Source organism: Arvicanthis niloticus, chromosome 29 (assembly GCF_011762505.2).
Source record: "Arvicanthis niloticus isolate mArvNil1 chromosome 29, mArvNil1.pat.X, whole genome shotgun sequence".
Classification (NCBI taxonomy): Eukaryota; Metazoa; Chordata; class Mammalia; order Rodentia; family Muridae; genus Arvicanthis; species Arvicanthis niloticus.
Window position 1 is genome coordinate 25426289 of NC_133437.1, and position 10878 is coordinate 25437166.

General features: G+C 46.9%; 1 protein-coding gene across 1 annotated transcript in view; it reads left to right on the plus strand.

Moving 5' to 3' along the window:
* Nucleotides 1-3174: 3174 nt before the first annotated feature.
* The window catches only part of LOC143440481 (cell adhesion molecule CEACAM15-like), a 22220-nt gene continuing 14516 nt past the window's right edge, over nt 3175-10878 (plus strand). The window contains exons 1-2 of the transcript XR_013108149.1: nt 3175-4081; nt 4498-4653. The gene's annotated coding sequence lies outside the window, so the exon portion shown is untranslated. The remainder of the gene's footprint in view (nt 4082-4497; nt 4654-10878) is intronic.

Genomic DNA, 10878 nt, shown 5'->3' on the forward strand with positions numbered 1-10878 from the left:
TGTACATAGAAATTGAACTCTTAGTATGTTGAAGAATGGACAGTAAGGTCTCATATTTTGCTTCCACAGTTATTAATATTCCATTTTAATTTATAAAGTTAATCTGATCAGAGGTTCTCAGTATTGTTTATGATTTTTGAAGAACCAACCTTTTCTGTTTTTCTAGTCTGTTCTAGCCATCATCTCTCTACTCTGGCTCCCTGCCTCCCACTAACCAGCCTTTCATGCGAGGTTAAAGGTTACAGGTGTAGAGTTCTTTTCTTAATATCGAGGCCTCACTATGTAACTTCAACCAGCCACAAACTTGAAATCCTCAGCCTCCTGAATGCTGAAATACTAAGTCACACTCCTGAATCCTGCTCTTCTACTGGCTGTTGGTTTAGTCTGTTCTTCATTCTATGTGTTTATCGTATTAAGTTATAGTGCTCATTTGAATTTTTCTTTTCTAAGTGCAAATCTTTGTAGACTCAGGTGCTCTGAGTAGTTGCTTCCTTGATTCTTACCTTCTATAACTCTCAGATCCTAACTGAGTGTGGCCATACATGTATCTTTTTACAGGCAGGAGTGATGGCTCAGCTGTTAAAAGCACATCCACTCTTATACAGGAGTGAAGTTCCCAGTCCATTGCCTATGACAGACAGCTCATAATCCTGTGTAAATACATCCCAGAGGATCTGTCACCTCGGATTTCTGTGGACACCTGCACTCACATGTGCATACCCACAAAGAACACTTACACACAACTAAAAATAAAAATAGCCAGACCCTGGTGGTGCATGCCTTTAGTCCCAGCACTTGAGATACAGAGGCAGGCGGATCTCTGTAAGTTTGAGGCCAGCCTGGTCCACAGAGGATGCAGGCAGCAATGTCCACGAGGCCCCCTCTGAACCTTCATGCATGGGGCACACCCACTTACAGGAGAGAAGACCACTCTGAAGTGGAGAATTTCTGGTATCTTTGGAGACTCAGTCGTGTCATGTGATATTTTTCTGGAAACTGTCTTGTGAGAGGATGTTTTTGCTGAAGTAGACACATGGGAGGATGTTTTGCTGAGAACAGACACGTGGTGTATTTCTGGAAGCTGCCTGGAATAAGGGCATGTGATGCTTTGCTAGAGCAGATGCTTGAGAGAACACATGATGTTTGGAAAAGATATAAATATAATGCACAGACAGTGCCGACACGATGTGTTATTGGTTTGCCTTCTACTCTCTACTGGTCTTTGTTGGGCTTTGCTGAAGCTGATCTTCACTGATGTGTGGTTCATCTCGCCACTCTGCGGATCATCGTTTCTTGAGGCTTCGTAGAAAGAAATGCATCAAAGAACTTCTGGAGGCGTTCTGGCTTCTTGCTGCTTCCTTAAACTCAAGCCCTCTTGGCTTCTTCTGGATCAAGCTACCACTGCTGATTCCTGTGAACTGGATTGCTTCTATCTTGACAATGAAGATCGGAATCGCCCAAAAACCTATTTCTAAACAGGTCCACATCCTCCTTTGCCTAATTAACCTTTCCTTCCCACTACCTCTGGTGGGTAGTGGGTTAAAAGGGAGGTTAAAGCATTTAAGGACCCTTATTAAACTAGGTTTTGAAAAATACAAGCCTACACCACTCCATGATAGAAGGTGAAGGAGCTGAGCCACAATGCTGGGTGGAGTCTCCTAAGGAGGATGAGACAGGAGAAAACTCCGAGAAGGGCAGAGGCTCAGTAGAGGGAGCTCTCAGTAAGGGGAAATGGTAAGGGGGCAGGAAACACCCATTGTTCCCTATTCAATGACACACTGGGGTGGGGCACTGAGGGGACAGAGGTATATTGTTTCCCACCACCATTACAATGGTTGTCATTCTGCAGACTGATGTTCTCACCCCCATGGGCTGACTGTAAAGAAAGCAATACTCGCCGCCGCCAATCTAGAGGACCTTTGTTGCACTCTCTGACCTCACGACCCCACGGGCGCTAGAAGAGCACCTACTTCTTCAGGTTCTCCTCTTAACTCCAGGTAGCTGCTGAGGCATGATGCACACAAACACACAAGAGGGTATAGCCTAGCACCCACCCATACATACACTCAGTCCAGCCACAGCACACACTCTCAACTCAGACACCACACACACACACATACACACTCAACCCAGACACCACACACATACACACAAAGACATAGACACACACACTCAACTCAGACACCACAAACACACACAAAGACATAGATACACACATACACACTCAACCCAGACACCACACATACACACAAAGACATACACACACACACACACACACACACAGAGTCATAAATTAATCTAGAAAAAGCTTAAATCAACCTAGAGTATGAAGCACTCTTGTTAGCTCCAAACCTAAGAATCTCTTAAATAGCCGGGCGGTGGTGGCGCACGCCTTTAATCCCAGCACTTGGGAGGCAGAGGCAGGCAGATTTCTGAGTTCGAGGCCAGCCTGGTCTACAGAGTGAGTTCCAGGACAGCCAGGGCTATACAGAGAAACCCTGTCTCGAAAAACCAAAAAAAAAAAAAAAAAAAAAAGAATCTCTTAAATAAACCTTAGGCACCTAGGAGGCTGGCACACTCATTCACACATGTTCTGTTCATACCCACTCCTCCGTGAGCAGGTATCTGGGCCTTTTTCAGGCAGAGGCTTCCAGCTCCTGTCTCTCAAACTGACCTTAGTCTGGGGTCTGGAAGACAACCAGTGAGAGCAGCTAGACAGTGCAGTCAGAGGTTAGAGTAAGAAAAGAACTGAAGGTTTAGAGAGATGGTCCAGAAGTTAAGAGGATCCAGGTTCAACTCCCAGCATGAACACGGTAACTCACAAACAGCTATAACTTACATTCCAAGGGACGCAACACCCTCTTCTGACAGCTACAGGCATCAGGCATGCATGCAGTTCACAGATATACATGCATTCATCATTTGTACCAAATAAATAAATTGAGAACATGAAGACCCAGGGACTAGAAGATGCGGTCAGTGAAGGCTTCACTCCCCTCAAACACTATGTGTGTGCAGAGATCTGAGGACAGTGGGAGGCGGTGAACCATGAAGACACCTGAGGAGAGAGTTTCACACAGAGGAAATGACCCTCTCAAGGAACTGAGGACATGGAGGTCATCTCGCTCTCCATCACCACGGGGGAGGGGGGATGGTGGAGGGAAGAAGGCATGATTTACCCTTACCCATCCAATAGGCTGAGGGACGAACATTGCTGTAGTAAATATTATTTGGGGGTGTCTACCCTACCTTAGATCAGTTAGTTCCCAAATAAAAGACACAGACCCTTTAGAATTATAATAAGCCTTGAAGCACTGTCTGGGTATACAGCAGCCCTCTATGCAGTGTGTCCACTTCTTTATCAATAACCCTGAATACTTGCCTTATTTTGTTTGGGTTGTTCCTGCTGCATCCTTCAAGGCCATGTGCTCAGGATTCCAGGTACTTCGTGGCGACTTCTTTTTCCTCCTCTCTCCCCTCCTAGTGGTCTCTACCTGAGATCCCCAGCTGGGTAATTCAAACTCCACCTCTCTCTACTCCCCCCAGTAATTGGCTATCACCAGTTTTATTTAACCAATGGTTTTAAATTAGAGAGCAAGGATTAGACAAGAGAGGCTGGTATATGTGAGGGTCTACTTGTCTTGGATCAACTAGCCCCTGGGGTACAGAATTTAGCGTTTGAATACAAGCAGCACCAGACCAACCCCCTACATTTCCCCCCTAGCCATCCAGCTAGGCTGAGGGACGAATGCAGTGTGGAACATAGCTCAGAATATCTCAAAGCTGAGGCTATCTCATAGCTCAGGATAGTTCCTTGCTCGGGACTCAGGGCACAGGTCCCCATCTTCCCACCAAAGACAAACGGCTGAATGCTGGTGGATCTTTCCTTCTTCTGTCCCAGCGTCATTTTAACCAGCTGCCAGCCTCCTACCACTGCCCAGTCACTCACTACTGAAGGAGAGCCACCCACGGTTGCTATAAGGGCACATGTCCTCCTGCTTTCGAATAATCTGACAAACAACGTTCAAATGTTTTACTGGCACATACAGGAAGTTCCAGTGAAGAGGTGTGAAACTGCACGGTATGTGTTAGTGTTGTGTGATATAAAGCGGTATAATGGTCTGCTGCTGCGGCAGCGGCGGAGGCGGCGAATATACAGACCTAGTATAAAGATTTATTGAGGGGGAAGAGAACGGGTACCTGGAAAAAGGTAGAGGCAGGGAAAGGGGTGCGGGCGAGAAGGACAAAAAGAGAGAAACAGAGGAAGCGAGAAAGAGTTGCCGGCCGGAAACATGGGGGGGAGGGGGGAGGAGGGGAGGGAAAGGGAAGGGAGGGGGCTGGGGTAGCGATCTCTTCTTTGCTGCTGCTGCACCTGGCTTGGAGGGGGTGGGCGATGACGCAAGCTGTTGCTAGGTAGCTGTTAGGCGGAGCCTAGCGGAATTGTCTGTAAGCCTACAGTTAGCCTTTAATTCATCTGTGTAGGGCCTGATCCAACAGCAGAGTAACCGTATACTCCAATGGGTGACTGCTGCTGTGGAACTTCACTCAGAGGCACGCCTGCGTGTCGCCACCCTACATCCTTCTACACCCAACACCCTTCTACACGGAACGAGCCTTACAACTGAAGAAAGCATGTGAATCTCCACAAATACAGTGAGTGACCTTTGGGTACTGGTGGGGTTCATTCCACTCTATACACACAGGGCTGTCAGGACTGTACTGTGCCCACCTCCCCTTTGTGTCTCCAATCTGAGTTGTGAGCATTTAGTGCAAGACACAACAGAATCTTACATCTCATGTCACAAGCAGAGAGAGGAGGAGGGGCTGTGCTGGGTAAACTCAGCCCAAGGATGTCAGCCTGGGACCATGAACAAGGCTCTCAGAGTCTGTGGTGTCAGGCAGGGTCTGGCTCAGGAAGCCACAGGATCCTCAAAGTGAGGTGAGCACCGGGAAGCTAGAAGCTCCAGACCTCTGTCCCAAAATCCCCTCCAAGTAGCCCTGAGAAGTTTTCCTCTGGGGCTAGATTTCCGACCTCCTGTTAGAACTGACAGGGAACAAGGCTTTCTTCCATGTCTAAGTTCCCAGACAGACTCCTGTAAGCTAAGTCACTTAGGCATCTCCTTCCACAGAGTGTAGAGGATACAGTTGCACAGGTTCTAGGCGCTTATTCTGATGGGTTTAGGTGATGTCAGAGGTGAGGCCAGAGTCTCCAAGGCCAGGAACAAAGGAGACAGACAGTCCCCTCCCTTGCCTTCAGGGATCCAGTCCAGGAAATTCTATGGTGTAGTCAAATGGTAACACACAGCTGATTTGCTGGAGGTTGCTGACTGATCACGTTTAAGCTTCTCCTACAAAGACCATTAAAACCCAGCGGCTGAAGCAGGCCCACACCGGCCATAGGAAGCAGATCAGTTGCAGTTGATCCAGATCTGACGATGAACTACTTTAACTTCGGCTCTATTTCTGTTTCTTCATGGAAATTGTGTTAGGCCCTCCCTCCCTGCCAACAATGCCATATTAACCCAACAGAGTGCTCCCTGGTCCCCCCCTGCCTCTCAGAAAACCCCGGACTCTCCATCTCCTGGCTCTGCAATTGACAGGGCCCGCATTTCAATGACAGGATGACTCTGTCCCAGGAAAACGGCAGACTCAGCATAGACCCAGCCAGGAGGGAGGATGCTGGAGAGTATCAGTGTGAGGTCTTCAAATCATACCGCTCTGTGAGGTTTGGGGTGAAGGGCTCTTTCCCAGTGAGAGTCATTACTGCCAGGGCACCCACTCCCTGCAGAACAGAGGAGATAAGGAGTCAGGAAGGGGTACGGGAGGCAGGCAGTGGTGTTCAGGGGAATCTAGCAGCTCTGACTGACCAGAAAACAGACCCCTTCACAGCCTAGCAACCCGGTGCTTCTTTATTTACACAGGCTTCACAGAACAAAGACAGACTAATGATTATCCATTATGTGTTTGATTTTTCATTACATGTCCAGGGATACAAGTTTAGTCCCAATTAAAAAATACAAACAGAACAGATTTTATTTTTTTTTATCAGCCCTATCACACTTAAAGAATCTAAAGAATGTCTTCTCCAAAGCACATACATTTATTATGTGGCAGGCTGATTTTAGGCTATAGGATTCTTTAAAGATTTATTTATTTATTTAATATAAGTACACTGTAGCTGCCTTCAGACACACCAGAAAAGGGCATGAGATCCTATTACAGGTGGTTGTGAGCCACCATGTGGTTGCTGGGAAATGAACTCAGGACCTCTGGAAGAGCAGTCAGTGCTATTAACTGCTGCACCATCTCTCCAGCCCCCTAGGCTGTAGTTTTAAAGTACTCCAGTCAAACAGAAAGCATCTGAACTGTCTTTTTATGAACAGCAAATGCTAACACCTAACTTCTTTTACTATGTTTCATCATCTATGCTATAAAGTAGGAAAAGTTTATTTTAGTCCATCTATCATACTTTCTGACTCTATTCCTCCACAGCTGTACCCCGTATGACCTCCTATCTTTAAACTACATTTTACAGAGCTCTAAACTATATTTAAAAGGGCCTTGATCAGCAACCCATTCTCCTGACCAGTCAGGGTGTGTCAATTGTCTCTGTCTGCCTTGTATCATACATCAACTATACTGTTTGAGTTAGCCCAAGGTTAGATACCCCAAAAAGACTCCTGGAGGAATGATTGCCTCATATATCGATGTGTTGATCTGAACTTTCTGATCTCCAGGGCATAAGGAAGACTTCCAAAGAGTGGAAACATAAAGTTAATTTTCCTAAAAAGACTCAGGTATAATTTTTCTCAGGAAAAGACATAAATTGAATCATGATGCAGGAAGTCCCCAAGAATACAACACGCAGAGACCAAAACCCAAAAGTTAGAGACAAAGGACAGCAATTGTCCCAGTCCGATCAGCTCTGCTGGAACTGTGTCAAGCAGCTGTGCTGGCTTCATGACTCTTGACATTTCCAGTGGATATGGCTGTGACAGGTCTCCCAGACCAAACATCTATGGCCAGTGAGTGACCCTGCCTTTCTTCATGTGCCACAGTGAGGGATCTCTTTGTCAATGATATGAAAAATGGAGAAAAAGTCCTAGGGGAAAATCATCAGTGATGACACTAAGACAGCCAGTGTGGTGACACAAACCTGTAAGACTAAGACTTGACCCCAGCATAAGATGTGAGTCAGGAGGAACAGGATTACAGGGCAGCTGAGGCTACAAAGGGAGACTCTGCTTCCAGCCTCCAAAAAAATAACACATCAATAGAATTAGATTAGTGAGTGAATGACTAAATTAGATAATTAGATTAATTAAGAGGTTAAGAGCCTAGGTTCTGAATCAAATATAGTCATCCTTCACAATCCATAGGCAACTGATTTCAGGAGTCCCCAAACTCTGGATGTCCTGAGTCCCTGGTTAACATGGGTGTAATACTTGCATAGAGATAAACAACCCTCATGACCTCAGTCATCTCTGGTACATAACACCAGTGCTGCCTACAAACCAATCATCCTTGAGAAGTAAGGAACAGTGACAGGGACTGTCCACATTTCACTAAGGACACAACATGGTTTTTGATGGTTTGACCTACAGTGTGTTTAAACCGTGTAAAATGCTGGCACATAAAAGCCCAACTGGACTGAGTTGCTTATACCGAATAATACTATAAACTAACATTTATAGTATGACCTTGCTCAGGATTCATTTTTTTTTTCTCTCCTAACAATAGTTCTGGGGCTGGAGTGATGGCTCAGTGGCATTGGCTTCTCTTCTAGAGGACCCCGGTTCAATTCTCAGCCTCCACGTGGCAGCTCACAGCTGGAGTCTATGATTTCTAGGGGATGTGACGCCCTCTTCTGGCTTCCACAGGCACTACATTGCACATGGAACTCAGGACATGCAGGAGGCGAAAGACCCATAAACATAAAAATAAGTGGACAATATTCTGGTGTTACAGTAAATATTATTTAGGGCTTCCTACTCCACCTTAGATAATTTAGTTACCAAATAAAACATACAAAACCTTTATATTTATAATAAGCCTTAAAGCATTAGAGCTGAGCAGATATCAACGCTCTATGCTATTTTGTCTACTTCCTTGTTAATAACCCTGAGATATCACTTGCCATGTTGTGTGTGGGCTGCACCTACTCCAACTGGCTGGCCCTCAGAGCCATGCACTGACAATCCACCTACCCCATGCTGCCTTCTTCCTTTCTCCTCCCTCCCCTCCCTGTCTCTGCCTCAGACCCCAACCCTGGAAACTGAAACCCTGCCTACCTTTCTTCTGCCCTGCTACAGACTGTAGGCATCTTTATTCAACAAATAGTTTTAAATTAAGGAGCAAGGTTTGCACAACAGAAGCTGGCATACGTGAGGATTCACTCCTCTTGAGGCAACTAGACCTTAGAATAAAGAATTTAGCATTACAGCTCGTAGCATCAGACCAAACCTCAGCATTTTGGTGTGTTGAGAAATATATGTGTGTGTGTGATGTGTAAATTATTGTTTATTATTATAGCCAATCCTGGCGAAGCATGCCTTTAATCTCAGCACTTGGAAGGCAGAAGCAAGTGAATCACTGTAAGTTTGAGACTAGCCTGATCTACATAGTGAGTTCCAGGTCAACCAGAGCTACATAGTGAGTGAGATCCATCGAAAGAAAGAAAAAAAAGGGAGAGAGAGAGAGGGAGGAGGAGAAAAGGAGGAAGAAGAGGAGGAGGAAGAAGAAGAAGGGAAGGAAAGGAAAGATGAACAATCACACGACATCTATCACTTGGTCTAGTTTGAGGTGTACAGGTGAATGGCATGTTGTATCACCATTACCAGTGTCCATTTCCAAACCTCTCTAAACCTGTTTGATTCCTTATAGTTCAGCCTGCCTCCACCAAGCTAAGAACAATCACTGCTGGGACAAGCCAGGGCTCCCCTTTCCCCAGCCCCAGCGCCCCACCCTCCTCTGTTCTAGGCTCTTCTGCGACTCCCAGCAGCCCCTGGATATCCAAGAATCCTATGACCCTGGCCTCGTCGAAGGTCCAGGCCCCCAAACCAGCTCTGGCTTCTTCCCACATCTCAGACTGCGCTTTCCCACCCCAGCAGTGTTTCCACACTTACCTAATAACCCAGCACCCGCCCCGGCGGTGGTATGGGATAAAGCACAGTCGAACTCCCTGCGTTCTGCCTCCCCAGCGGCAGTGCCCTGTGGTGGGGTGGACTGGGACCCACAAGGATGTGACAGAGATGTCTCTGAGGGCTGTTCAGGGATCAGTTGACTCATGTTGAGGAGGACCAACCCATTTCCACTAGTGTGACCATCCAAGATTCCAACCCAGAAGAAAGGCCCAACAGCAATTGTGTCCGGGATTTTTCTGGGTATGTGGGAGGATGTGACCTGAGTCCCGGAGAAAAGAATGGTGGCTCCATCATTCTGGGATAGCTTCAAGGAAAACTTCCCGCTTCCAGTGGCTAACCTGTGCCTGGGTTCATGTCCTCCTTGGCTATTCTGGGATACCCTTTGCCTAGATAATTGCCCTATAGTCACGATGACTTTTCCCATGAGAGATGCCAGGAGGAAGGGGACTGCTCACGGTCCCCCGACACAGTGGTGTGCTTAGACATAGGAAGCGCTGGGAGGTTAGAGCAGACTTGAAGGAGGGAACGCCAGCTCTGCTAGGACAGGGACTAAAGTGTCTGACCCCAGAAAAATACATTCTGAGTGTTGTGTCCTGATACCACCCCCTGGTGATCGATATGGAGAACCGCAGTGTATGTCCAGGGCTCTGTCCAAATCAGCAGTCTGTTACTGTTTTCCTACTTGGGATTGGACCCCAGGAGACAAGAACTTGCCAGGAGAACCTGTGTCCTCTGCTCCTTTCCCTGGGAACCCTGACTTTGCTGCGGACTCTCATTGCCCATCAGGACAGTTGACTTATTACCCAGGTGGGCACTTGTCCACTATGCCTGCCCCACCCCCACCCCAAGACCGAGAAGAAGCTGGGTGACTTAGCATAAACACATAAACGTAATTGTCAAGGCAGTACATGGCTGGGTCCACATGCTACAAGACATGGGTATCAAATAAAGCTTTGTTCTTTCTCAACTATAACACAAAGTCAGTCTTCAACCCTGGAGACAATCTCCCCAGAGTCACCTGGGGTCCAGCCTAGGATAAGCTGTGAAGCCAGGGCTTCCTGGTGCTCACCTTTCTGTGAGGATGCCACGTTTCCTCAGCCAGGCCCTGCCTGACACCCACAGACTCTCTCAGGGCCATGTTCAAGGTGAAACCCTGAGAATTTATGCTCAGTCTGGTGTCCTTGGGGTGAGTGATCTACCACAGCCCCTCCTCCCTGCAACGTGGAGTAGGAGGAAGAGTTGAAATCACTGCAGTTTGTCTCTGCCAAATGTGTCCTGCACTAAATACTCAAACAATCACATGGGGACACAATACAGAAGGAAATAGTCACAGGTCAGGCAAGACTGTACTGGGTGTGTAAATTAGAATTAACCCACCCAGTACCCAGAGGTCACTGTGTACATGGGTGAACATATGTATTTCCATTTGTTTACAACATAGGTACTTAGACTTCATAGGATGTGGAATCCAATGTAAAGACAGGGCTCGTCCAGAGTATATTGTCTCTCTACCTCTGTGTTTAGGCTCCAGCCTATGGAAATCAATGTCCAGTACACATTACATATTTTCTTCGTGACTGATGCCTGCAGTGACCTCTTTGTACCAGTGAAGAAGTCAGCTCAGAGCCTTTGGAAAATTCCACCAGGGCCCCTCCCTTCCCCGAAGGGAGAAGTCCTTAGAGCATGTAGGCACCCCTCCCCTCCAGAAGGGAGAGGCTGAATCATATTTCTCAGG